Source organism: Lethenteron reissneri, chromosome 27, assembly GCF_015708825.2.
Source record: "Lethenteron reissneri isolate LAM-NWPU_2019-01 chromosome 27, ASM1570882v1, whole genome shotgun sequence".
In the NCBI taxonomy this organism is placed as follows: Eukaryota; Metazoa; Chordata; class Hyperoartia; order Petromyzontiformes; family Petromyzontidae; genus Lethenteron; species Lethenteron reissneri.
In genome coordinates this window covers 256,721-268,402 of record NC_083805.1, presented here as the reverse complement: position 1 = coordinate 268,402, position 11,682 = coordinate 256,721, and the positions used below count along the sequence as shown (strand labels likewise).

The window sequence follows — 11,682 nt, the reverse complement described above, 5'->3', positions numbered from 1 at the left end:
AGCGCGGCGCTGTGCCCCCACCCCCCTGCCTCCCACCCGCACCCCACTCGGCCGATCCCAACGTCTCCTACACCCCACCCCCCACAATCCTTCTTATAATCATTTTTCTCCTCCTTGACAATCACCACCGTCACCACGACCACCACCACCATCATTCCTCGTTTCTTCCCCTCCAAGCTGGAAGGACTCGGCTGCGCCGGGCCAGCGCAGTCAGGAGAGGTGGTGGGAGGGCGGCGAGAGGGGAGGTTGTGTGGAGGGGATGGACGAAGGGGGGGGGGGGTGAAGGGCGGGAGGAGGTGAGGAGGGGGGGGGGGGGCCTCAGTTTTATGGCCCCGTGTGGCTCCGGTCGGTGATGGCCTAGATAAGCGCCGCTGCCGCTGCTGCTGCTGCCGCCTCCGCGTCCCATTTGCGTCTCCAGCCTCGTCCCCCGCTAATGCGAGACTCCAGACGGCGGCGAGGGAGGGGGGTGAGGGAGGGGGAGATGCGTCTTTATGGCCGCGCCGCTGTTTGCTTTGTGTTAGTACCTGCGCGCGTCTCCGAGCCGCCCGAGCCTCGGGCGCCGGGTCGGCTCCCCCCTCCCCTCTCATTCCCCCCCTCCCCTCTCATTCTCCCCCCTCCCCTCTCATTCTCCCTCTCACCCACCCCCCCACATCGCCACTCACTACCCCCCCTCCTACTCCACTTCTCTCAGCCCGAGCGTCGCCGCGCCGCGCCAATCCGCCGGGAATAATCACAGCGAAGCATCACAAAAGATGCACGAGGCTCCTCGAGGGGAGCAAGGGGAGGGAGGAAGAGGAGGGGGGTAGGGGGGTAGGGGGCGGGGCAGGGGGCGGGACAGGGGGGCAGGGGGCGGGGCAAAAGGGAGCAGAGAGAGAGGGATCAGGGATAGGGGGTCATGGAGAGAAGAGGGCAGGGAGCGGGGAACGGGGAGAGCGGAGTCGGGGGGGATCAGGGTGATGGGAGCGGGGGAGCGGGGGAGGGGGGGAGCGGGGGAGCGGGGTGTCGTGCGCATCATCGGCCATGGTCTATCCACTGCTGGATGAAGGACTCCCCACGCCGTCGCCATCCCTCACAGCTCAGTGCTGATTCTGTCCATTGCTTGACTGCGTCACGATTTATCTACACAACTCGAGTAACGTAAACACAGGGATGTTTTCAACGTTTCGACCGTTAAACCTTATTCAGGAATAATGTTAAATGTTTTTATGATAATTATACATATACACGTAAAATTCCTGCATGCATACGCAATGGAACACGCACACATGCACACACACAATCTTTCATGAACACTCTGCACATACAACAATCGCTGTTCGCCACTAAGTGGCGGTGACGTCGCCACGGCGCTTGTGCCAGGCTAGGTGCACTTTCAGGTTAGGTGAAGTGTCGAAGGCTCGCTGGCAGGTCACAGAACAGACCCAGGAGCCATGGGTTGGTTGACTGACTGAGATGACTGACAGATGCACCACCACCTGTGCTCCCCACTGCGCCAACGTGCTGAGTTTTATCCGCTCGTTGTTGTGAGCGTCGCTCCTCTGCCCTCCGCTGTTGTTGGAGGGCGACTGCCTCCAACTGCCCAGTAGCAGCAGCGTCCTTCATGAACCTCCTCCATGGAGGTCGATCTTGACACACGCATACACACAGAACACATTCACATGCAAAACACAGAATTGGTGCACACACACTCGCATACACGCCCTCTCTCTTACACACGGACACAAGGACCCCACCGTATCGCCTTGAACATGCTTTTAGATTAGCTAGCACCGATTAAGGTCGGAACGGCGCACGAGGGGGTGGTGCGGCCAGGACCCACACCCGGCCGCCTTTGTCTCCCAAGTGTTGATGTAGATACACCGAACCAGCCACTGTACTCATTTAAGGCTTAGTCGACCAAGGGGAGGCCCGGGACAAGTTCAGAGGTTCGTCACTGATGTTGGCCGTGCGAAGGAATCGAACTCTTGTCGTGTCGCACAGCGCGAATCACTGCACCACCGCCCCCCACACAAACGACGAAAGACAAAGCAAGCAAAGATTCCCCGTATAGCCTTCAGGCTGCTGGGAAAAGTGCTGTTTGCGAGCACCTATTAGGGCAAATGATTTGGTGATACTGCGCTGGTAGTGGGTGCACAAGCACAGCAGTAGAAGCACAGCGACACATTTCAACACAAGCGTCGATCAATATCACTGGGACCTTAAAAGGGGAAAAATATATATAATAGGCGACGTTTCGGACAATAATCCTTCTCCATAGCACAGACAAGCCGATAAAGACCGGAACGGCACCGCACGCACCGACACAGATGTGCACCCATCGACACGCTCCCTCACCTCCCTCACCAGCCTCACCAGCCCCTCCCCGCCCCCTCGGTGTGGGAGGGGGGTCACCGCGGGATGACCCCGCGCGAGGCGCTCGCTTTATGGCGCCACACTTGATTCTCTGCGGCCGTGAGCAGACGTGTAAATGGAGAGAGGGGGGGAGCGCGGGGAGAGCGGCTGGGAGAGCGAGGAGAGAGCGTGTTTGCTTAGACAAGTCGTTAATTATGCATTAACTCGAGCAGTGAGCGGAGAAGTCGCCCCACTTAAAAGCCGCGTTTACCTTGTTCCTAGTTCCATAAACATCCGCGCCCCGCGCCCCGCGCCCCCAGGGCCCCCCAGCAACGCGGGGGTGGGGGGAGGTAGACGGGGGGGGGGGGCATGGTAAGTGGATGTGGCGGGGGGGGGGGGTCCCTGTAGTGAGTGAGCGAGGGTGAGTGGAGGAGGGTGACTGCGTGTCACGTGGGTGTGAATGTGTGTGGGTGTGTGTGGGTGGTGTGTGTGTGTGCACGGTTTTTGATGATGATGTGTGTGTGTGTTGGTGAGTGGTGACGGAGTCTCACGGGGTGAGCGAGTGTATGGGTGAAGTGTGAGCATGATTAATCGTTCAGCCGGGCGCCTGATTAACTAATTGCTGATTCACTAATTGCTGAGTCACTAATTGCTGATTGCGCGCGCGGTCTGAACTATGACCGCTCGCGTGCGCGGTGGGGGGCGGGGGGGGCAAGGACCCCGCTGTCAAACTCAACCCAAACTCGATCCGAAACCCTCCTCCTCCTCCACGCCGCCATCGTCACGCGTGGCCACGGTCCCAGCCCCCAGCCCCCCCTCCCGGCCGTCTGCTGCAGGGGCCAGAGCCTCGCACTCTGCCCCCCCCCACAACGCACCGCCCCCCCCCCCCACCACGCCCCGCCCCTCGTCTTGTCACTTTATCTGCAGGACTCGACTCGAGCGCCATGAGCGTATCTGCTGGCTCCGTGTGTCTCCTCCCCCTCTCGTTCCTCTGACCCCCCCACCATCCACACCCCTCACCACCTCACGTCGTGTCCCAGTGATAATCAGAATCTTTATTTATCCTGGAGAAAAATCAAGCCAACTAGGAGATGCAGTCGAGACTAGAGCACCATGAGAGATCTCCCGTATATTTTCACATACAGAGATGTCCATCACACAGCGATGTCCATCACACACACAGACATGCCCATCACACACACAGAGATGTCCATCACACACACAGAGATGCCCATCACACACACAGAGATGTCCATCACACACACAGAGATGTCCATCACACACACAGAGATGTCCATCACACACACAAAGATGTCCATCACACAGAAATGTCCATCACACAGAGATGTCCATCACACAGAGATGTCCATCACACACACAGAGATGTCCATCACACAGAGATGCCCATCACACACACAGAGATGTCCATCACACACACAGAGATGTCCATCACACACACAGAGATGTTCATGACACACAGAGATGTCCATCACACACACAGAGATGTCCATCACACACACAGAGACGCTCATTACACACACAGAGATTCCCATCACACACACAGAGATGTCCATCACACACACAGAGACGCCCATCACACACACAGAGATGTCCATCACACACACAGAGATGCCCATCACACAGAGATGCCCATCACACACACAGATGTTCACCACACACACAGAGATGTCCATCACACACACAGAGATGTCGATCACACACACAGAGATGTTCATCACACACAGAGATGTCCATCACACACACAGAGACGCCCATCACACACACAGAGATGTCCATCACACACACAGAGATGCCCATCACACAGAGATGCCCATCACACACACAGATGTTCACCACACACACAGAGATGTCCATCACACACACAGAGATGTCCATCACACACACAGAGATGTCCATCACACACACAGAGATGTTCATCACACACAGAGATGCCCATCACACACACAGAGATGTCCATCACACACACAAAGATGCCCATCACACACACAGAGATGTCCATCGCACACACAGAGATGTCCATCACACACACAGAGATGCCCATCACACACACAGAGATGTCCATCACACACACAGAGACGCCCATCACACACACAGAGATGTCCATCACACACACAGAGATGCCCATCACACAGAGATGCCCATCACACACACAGAGATGTCCATCACACACACAGAGATGTCCATCACACACACAGAGATGTCCATCACACACACAGAGATGTCCATCACACACACAGAGATGTTCATCACACACAGAGATGCCCATCACACACACAGAGATGTCCATCACACACACAGAGATGTCCATCACACACACAGAGATGCCCATCACACACACAGAGATGTCCATCACACACACAGAGATGCCCATCACACACACAGAGATGTCCATCACACACACAGAGATGTCCATCACACACACAGAGATGTCCATCACACACACAGAGATGTCCATCACACACACAGAGATGTCCATCACACAGAGATGTCCATCACACACACAGAGATGTCCATCACACACACAGAGATGTCCATCACACACACAGAGATGTTCATCACACACAGAGATGCCCATCACACACACAGAGATGTCCATCACACACACAAAGATGCCCATCACACACACAGAGATGTCCATCGCACACACAGAGATGTCCATCACACACACAGAGATGCCCATCACACACACAGAGATGTCCATCACACACACAGAGATGTCCATCACACACACAGAGATGTCCATCACACACACAGAGATGTTCGTCACACACACAGAGATGTCCATCACACACACAGAGATGTCCATCACACACACAGAGATGTCCATCACACAGAGATGTCCATCACACACACAGAGATGTCCATCACACAGAGATGTCCATCACACTCACAGAGATGTCCATCACACACACAGAGATGTTCATCACACACACAGAGATGTCCATCACACACACAGAGATGTCCATCACACACACAGAGATGCCCATCACACACACAGAGATGCCCATCACACACACAGAGATTTCCATCACACACACAGAGATGTCCATCACACACACAGAGATGCCCATCACACACTCAGAGATGTCCATCACACACACAGAGATGCCCATCACACACACAGAGATGCCCATCACACACACAGAGATGTCCATCACACACACAGAGATGTCCATCACACACACAGAGATGCCAATCACACACACAGAGATGTCCATCACACACACAGAGATGCCCATCACACACACAGAGATGCCCATCACACACACAGAGATGTCCATCACACACACAGAGATGCCCATCACACACACAGAGATGTCCATCACACACACAGAGATGCCCATCACACACACAGAGATGCCCATCACACACTCAGAGATGTCCATCACACACACAGAGATGTCCATCACACACACAGAGATGCCCATCACACACTCAGAGATGTCCATCACACACACAGAGATGCCCATCACACACACAGAGATGCCCATCACACACACAGAGATGTCCATCACACACACAGAGATGCCCATCACACACACAGAGATGTCCATCACACACACAGAGACGCCCATCACACACACAGAGATGTCCATCACACACACAGAGATGCCCATCACACAGAGATGCCCATCACACACACAGATGTTCACCACACACACAGAGATGTCCATCACACACACAGAGATGTCCATCACACACACAGAGATGTTCATCACACACAGAGATGTCCATCACACACACAGAGACGCCCATCACACACACAGAGATGTCCATCACACACACAGAGATGCCCATCACACAGAGATGCCCATCACACACACAGATGTTCACCACATACACAGAGATGTCCATCACACACACAGAGATGTCCATCACACACACAGAGATGTCCATCACACACACAGAGATGTTCATCACACACAGAGATGCCCATCACACACACAGAGATGTCCATCACACACACAAAGATGCCCATCACACACACAGAGATGTCCATCGCACACACAGAGATGTCCATCACACACACAGAGATGCCCATCACACACACAGAGATGTCCATCACACACACAGAGATGTCCATCACACACACAGAGATGTCCATCACACACACAGAGATGTTCGTCACACACACAGAGATGTCCATCACACACACAGAGATGTCCATCACACACACAGAGATGTCCATCACACACACAGAGATGTCCATCACACACACAGATATGTCCATCACACAGAGATGTCCATCACACACACAGAGATGTCCATCACACAGAGATGTCCATCACACTCACAGAGATGTCCATCACACACACAGAGATGTTCATCACACACACAGAGATGTCCATCACACACACAGAGATGTCCATCACACACACAGAGATGCCCATCACACACACAGAGATGCCCATCACACACACAGAGATTTCCATCACACACACAGAGATGTCCATCACACACACAGAGATGCCCATCACACACTCAGAGATGTCCATCACACACACAGAGATGCCCATCACACACACAGAGATGCCCATCACACACACAGAGATGTCCATCACACACACAGAGATGTCCATCACACACACAGAGATGCCAATCACACACACAGAGATGTCCATCACACACACAGAGATGCCCATCACACACACAGAGATGCCCATCACACACACAGAGATGTCCATCACACACACAGAGATGCCCATCACACACACAGAGATGCCCATCACACACTCAGAGATGTCCATCACACACACAGAGATGTCCATCACACACACAGAGATGCCCATCACACACTCAGAGATGTCCATCACACACACAGAGATGCCCATCACACACTCAGAGATGTCCATCACACACACAGAGATGCCCATCACACACACAGAGATGCCCATCACACACACAGAGATGTCCATCACACACACAGAGATGTCCATCACACACACAGAGATGCCAATCACACACACAGAGATGTCCACCACACACACAGAGATGCCCATCACACACACAGAGATGCCCATCACACACACAGAGATGTCCATCACACACACAGAGATGCCCATCACACACTCAGAGATGTCCATCACACACACAGAGATGTCCATCACACACACAGAGATGGCCATCACACACTCAGAGATGTCCATCACACACACAGAGATGCCCATCACACACACAGAGATGCCCATCACACACACAGAGATGTCCATCACACACACAGAGATGCCCATCACACACACAGAGATGTCCATCACACACACAGAGATGTCCATCACACACACAGAGATGTCCATCACACAGAGATGTCCATCACACACACAGAGATGTCCATCACACAGAGATGTCCATCACACTCACAGAGATGTCCATCACACACACAGAGATGTTCATCACACACACAGAGATGTTCATCACACACACAGAGATGTCCATCACACACACAGAGATGTCCATCACACAGATATGTCCATCACACACACAGAGATGTCCATCACACAGAGATGTCCATCACACTCACAGAGATGTCCATCACACACACAGAGATGTCCATCACACACAAAGAGATGTCCATCACACAGAGATGTCCATCACACTCACAGAGATGTCCATCACACACACAGAGATGTCCATCACACTCACAGAGATGTCCATCACACTCACAGAGATGTCCATCACACACACAGAGATGTCCATCACACACACAGAGATGTTCATCACACACACAGAGATGTCCATCACACACACAGAGATGTCCATCACACACAAAGAGATGTCCATCACACAGAGATGTCCATCACACTCACAGAGATGTCCATCACACTCACAGAGATGTCCATCACACACACAGAGATGTTCATCACACACACAGATATGTCCATCACACACACAGAGATGTCCATCTCACACACAGAGATGTCCATCACACACACAGAGATGTCCATTACACACACAGAGATGCCCATCACACACACAGAGATACCCATCACACAGAGATGTCCATCACACACACAGAGATGCCCATCACACACAGAGAGATGTTCATCACACACAGAGATGTCCATCACACACACAGAGATGCTCATCACACACACAGAGATGCTCATCGCACACACAGAGATGTCCATTACACACACACAGTTGTCCATCACACACACAGAGATGTTCATCACACACACAGAGATGTCCATCACACACACAGAGATGCCCATCACACACACAGAGATACCCATCACACAGAGATGTCCATCACACACACAGAGATGCCCATCACACACAGAGAGATGTTCATCACACACAGAGATGTCCATCACACACACAGAGATGCTCATCACACACACAGAGATGCTCATCACACACACAGAGATGTCCATCACACACACACAGTTGTCCATCACACACACAGAGATGTTCATCACACACACAGAGATGTCCATCACACACACAAAGATGTTCATCACACAGAGATGTCCATCACACACACAGAGATGTCCATCACACAGAGATGTCCATCACACACACAAAGATGCCCATCACACACACAGAGATGTACATCACACAGAGATGTCCATCACACACACAGAGATGTTCATCACACACACAGAGAGATGCCCATCACACACACAGAGATGTCCATCACACACACAGAGATGTCCATCACACACACAGAGATGCCCATCACACACACAGAGATGTCCATCACAGATGTCCACCTCACACGCACACGTGGAGACGTCCATCACTGCGATTGAGATGTTCTTCCCACGTCACTCACGCTAACACGGTTACAAATCCCAACTAAACCGAACTCGAGCGTGAAGGCGCCAGCGTCTCCCCCCCCACCCCTCCCTATGTGCCCGGCGTCAGGGTGCGAGCGCAAGGGACTCCCCCCTCTCGCCCCCCCCCCGCCCCGCAGGGAGCAACAGCAGGAGCAGGAGGGTAATGACTCTTCTCCCTGTGCACGGTCACGTGTCTCCAATTCCGTTCACTCATCAATAGCCGCATGACTTCATAGCGACGAGTGTGCCCACTCGGACTGGACACGTACAGACAAAGATCCCCCGCAGAGCCTTGAGCAGGCTGTCGGGGCAAGTGCTGCTAGCGAGTGGCACCGATGAAGACGACCAAGTCACACGAGGGGGTGGGTGGCCAGCTCCACGCCCAGCCGCCTTTGTCTCTCCATTGCTGATGTTTTACACGCAGCACCAGGTACTCATTTGAAGGACTCGGTCAGATGCTTGCCACTAACGGCGACACGACCGCTCCTCCCCACACTCACTCACACGAGCACAACTACGTCTCGTCTTCGCCGTCACAGCCGGGACTGGGGGTAGGGGGGTGCCTATGAAGAGGGTGGCGGTGTTGATCGCTCAGGACCACCCGCAGCAGCCACGGTAGCAGTGGAGAGGGGCGGGAGGGCGGTAATCTCATCTCATCAGCCGCATTCATTACCCCTGATCTACGCGCGCTTACATCACCGCTCCCTCCCGCCTCTCATCAGCCCGATTGTTTCTGCCCAAGTCGCCCAACTCGTTAGCTCACTCGCGATCGATCTCGCAGGAGTGGGCTCGGCGCTGCGGGGGGCAGGGGGCACGCAGGTAGCCCCCACCCCCCACCCCCCGGGGGGAGGAGGCGCGCGCGGGGAGACGGGGGGACGAGGAGGAGCGGGGTGGTGGTGGTGGTGGCAAGGATTCATTCAGCCTCGCGCCACGAGTCTCCATCTCACGATCTCCCCCTCCCCTCCGCTCGCCTTCCCTCCCGCGCCTCCCCCTCTCTCCCCCGCCCCCCGCCTCCTCCCCTCGCCTCACCTCCTCCACCCTCCCCCACCGCTCCCCGCAGAGGAGCCAAAGCGATCACGACAGTCCATCTGTGGAATGGCCCGCACGGAAATATTTCATTGTAGGTCCGTGGGACGGCGCAATCAATCGGCCGTTATCATTTTAATGGCGAGGCGCGTAGTTAGAAGTGAGGGAATCAATTTTCACACATTATCTCTATTAGTCCGGTGAAGGGCGCGTGATGGATGCCGGCGCGGCCAGGGCAGGCGCCTCCTCCTCCTCCCGGCCGCAGCGCCCCCTGCTCATTCCGGTGATGGAGGCGACCGCGGGGGGCGCGAGTCGATGGCCCCCGCGACGCTCATTTCCTGGGCCCCCGAGTAACCCCCCCCCCCCCCGCTCCTACCCTCAACCCCCCCCCCCACCGTCACTCCCTCTCCCTGAACCCCGTGTCCGATCCCTCGCCCCTCCCCTCCACTCCCCCCGCCCGTCCCGGAATCGATGAATCTGTGAGGACACGGATTCGCAAAGGGTCGAGGTGGTCACTCCCCCCCACCCCCCACCCCTCCCCCCACCCCCCGAGTCGATCCCCGTCACTTGGTTCGACTCGCCCTGCTCGTCCTGGGCCCAACCCCCTTCACGCGTCCCCCGCCCCTTCATCCCCCTGTCCACCATCCCCGCCCCTTCATCCCCCTGTCCACCACCCCCGCCCCTTCATCCCCCTGTCAACCACCCCCGCCCCTTCATCCCCCTGTCAACTACCCCCGCCCCTCCCGCCCCCCCTTGTCATAGCCCCTTCAGTGCGCTCGCGGCCCGCGTGCAGTCGCACCGCCTGCACTCTATTCGATAGTTAGGCCACGGGCCCTGGACACACCGTCGCGCATGAGTGCGTTCGTGTCAATGTGGCGTGTGAATGTTGATGGGGTGTGTACGCTTACAGCACTTGGCCAAGAAGTCTGTTGAAGCCTATCCGGGGGAGCTTTGTCTTGGCGACGTCGCAGCGCGCCGGGACGCGCGGCGCGGGGTTGGGGGCGCGCGCGTCTCCCAGCAGCCGAGCACGAATCGCCCTCTCGACGAATCGAGTCTTCAAAATCTAAAACCAATTAATTGAACGATTAGCGTTAACTTTCTGCTCATCATGTTCAGCAGTGGTGACACTCGTGCCACACAGCAACAATCTCTTGGGCTCGACTACCGACTCTGTGCCTCTCTGTGTGTGGAGTCTGTATCTTCTCCCCCTGTTTTGCATGGGTTTCCTCCTCCCATGGCTAAACGCAAACCATTCACTGTAAGCGGTGTTGGCCAAACCACATTCCAATGCTGAAACATTACCTGCAAATTACACACCGTAGTAGCAACATGGCCACCCACTATGAACGCTTGGCAGGACCCTCCTCAAAAAGAGTCCTGAGACTCCACGAGGCTTTCCAAAGTAAACAAACGAAATGAAAAAGCACGCACGCTCGTTGCATGGCGTCTGCACCCGAGCTGATTCCATCGCTCCATCTCCGCTGTGGCCGACCTCTCGGACGCGTTCCACTCCTTGACTGCCGCTCCG

At 55.0% G+C, this 11,682-nt stretch overlaps 1 long non-coding RNA gene across 1 annotated transcript; it reads right to left on the bottom strand.

Annotated features, from left to right (window-relative positions):
- Positions 1–1,394: 1,394 nt before the first annotated feature.
- On the bottom strand, positions 1,395–11,331 carry LOC133348213 (uncharacterized). The gene is made up of 3 exons (XR_009755787.1): positions 11,063–11,331; positions 2,335–2,443; positions 1,395–1,625 (listed from the first exon to the last, which is right to left on the bottom strand). It is a non-coding gene; the product is annotated as an uncharacterized LOC133348213 (long non-coding RNA).
- Positions 11,332–11,682: the final 351 nt, after the last annotated feature.